This window comes from Apis dorsata, unplaced genomic scaffold (genome assembly GCF_000469605.1).
Source record: "Apis dorsata unplaced genomic scaffold, Apis dorsata 1.3 scaffold_59, whole genome shotgun sequence".
Lineage (NCBI taxonomy): Eukaryota > Metazoa > Arthropoda > Insecta > Hymenoptera > Apidae > Apis > Apis dorsata.
Window position 1 is genome coordinate 736,573 of NW_006263359.1, and position 1,995 is coordinate 738,567.

Here is a 1,995-nt window from a genome sequence, read left to right on the forward strand (position 1 = left end):
GATTCGTTTGTGACTCTGCACGTTTGGAAAAAAGAATAAGTTAAAGGTACACTTTTTAAAGGAACGATATTCAATTTTTGAATACTTAAAGAATTACATTTAAGGAAAGTTTCGATTTCACTTGAAAATTATTTTTAAGAAAAAAGGATTTTCATCTCGAAATGAATTTCGTCCCATTATCGAAATATTCCAAGAAGAAACTCGAAGATTGACGAAGATAAAAAAAAAAAAAAAGAAAGCGAAACGCAAGAATGGAACGAGGCGAACCCATTTTGTAGAGAAGAGAAACCAGTTTTCCAGACGCACGTTTGTTCTAATGCAGAATAGAAGGTAAAAATCATTCGCACATGCCACATTTACAGCGTATCTCATTCTAAAGAGGATTCTACCGATCGTAGTTCTTCCCTGGAGTTACAGTTTTCGCATCAGCACTGCCAATATACCATTGTTAAATTAAAGAAATCGCCATCGACCCCATCGCTTTGTTCGCGTTGTTCAATTCCGGTCTCGTTCTAGATTTTTAAGACGTTGGAGGAATTTTTTTTAGATAGTTAGAACTTTAAACTTTTCCATTTCCCTTTATTAGAATTTACGAGATGAAGCAAGCATCTTTTCTTTCATTATAAGTGTCCCATTATTAGGGACTTAATTGTATAATCTAATTTTAAAAGAAATTACATTACATTCTTCGTGATTTGAAGGAAACGTGCAATTTTATTAGACGATGAACGTCTTTTTGTGTTCGTTGAAAATTATTTCATTCACTTATGGATGCAAAATTTATTGATAATCGAGTGTAATTAATATGAGCGAATGCAAAAAAGTAAATGGAAAAATTTATGTATTGGCAGTAAATATTTACAGATAAACAATACTATAAATTGAATCTGAACTACTTACTTAGCTATATAAGGTATTCAGGTGTTCAAAATAATGAGAACAGACGTTTTATAGATTGATTCGCTGGAATAAATAATTCGAAAAATTCGTCCAACGTCTCCGATAGTCTTGAATTCCGTAGCAAGAATGGCAGGGCAGGGAAAAATGCAATTTTCGAAATGAAAAATAGTTCGTCACGTGCGTGTAATATCTGTAAAAAAGAAAAAAAAAATGAAAATGGCGACCGTCGAGGGGAGTGACTCGACGGCGAGCACACTGTTAGCACTCGTAAGCGTGTAAATATTAGCGTGTAACCTCGAGAATTCGCGTACCTTGAAAGTAGCCCGAAGCCTTTTCACATTTAGCGATTAAAACGAAACGAAAGAGAAGAAGAAGAAGAAGAAGAGGAGGAAGAAAATTTCGATGTTCCCTCGATAAGAAAGGGTGTACATCGAAGAAAAAGAAAAAGATGAACGAGATAGGAGGAAAAAAAAAAAAATAGGCAGGCACAAACAGTAAAAGACCTCAAAAAAACCGTGTTGTTGTACATAGTAGTGTAGAGTTCGATCTAAGATTTAAAGAAAAAAAAAAAACGTTAAGGTTCTAAGGTTTTAATCGTGTAGGGTATGTACTTAAGAAGAAGAAGAAGAAAAAAAAAAGATTATTCGAGGACGAGCATTTTTTCGATGGGCGGACACGTATTTTTTAGAATTAGCAACCGTGTGAATGTTGAGACGAATTGTACAAGTTCAACCTTTGCGTGCGCGTTTTCCAATCTAAAATCTATTTCTTTCCCTCCGATCCCTCCTTTCTTTCTTTCTTTTCTTTTCTTTTCTTTTCTTTTTTTTTTCTTTTTCTATTTCTCCAATTTTTCCCACGCTATAATCTTCCATTCTCGAGCTAGGCTGTAAGATAAACGGAAAAAAAAAAAATCGCTACACTCTTTTCGAAAAACTCTTGACACACACCCGTTATATCGAGAGCTCGTCCGTCACGATTTTCCTTTCGTCGTGAAAAAACGTTCATTTTTCGAGGCGGACGCGGCTCGTTTTTACTCTCTTTTCTCTCTATACACGTACGTATATATACGTATGAATATATATATATATATATATA

At 34.4% G+C, this 1,995-nt stretch overlaps 1 protein-coding gene and 1 long non-coding RNA gene across 2 annotated transcripts in view; both read left to right on the plus strand.

Annotated features, from left to right (window-relative positions):
- LOC116186826 overlaps positions 1 to 337 on the plus strand; it is a 15,584-nt gene extending 15,247 nt beyond the window's left edge. The window contains exon 3 of the long non-coding RNA XR_004151883.1: positions 195 to 337. This is a non-coding gene — a long non-coding RNA (uncharacterized LOC116186826). The remainder of the gene's footprint in view (positions 1 to 194) is intronic.
- Positions 1 to 1,995, plus strand: part of LOC102673009 (serine/threonine-protein kinase NLK) — an 82,059-nt gene that overhangs the window by 77,072 nt on the left and 2,992 nt on the right.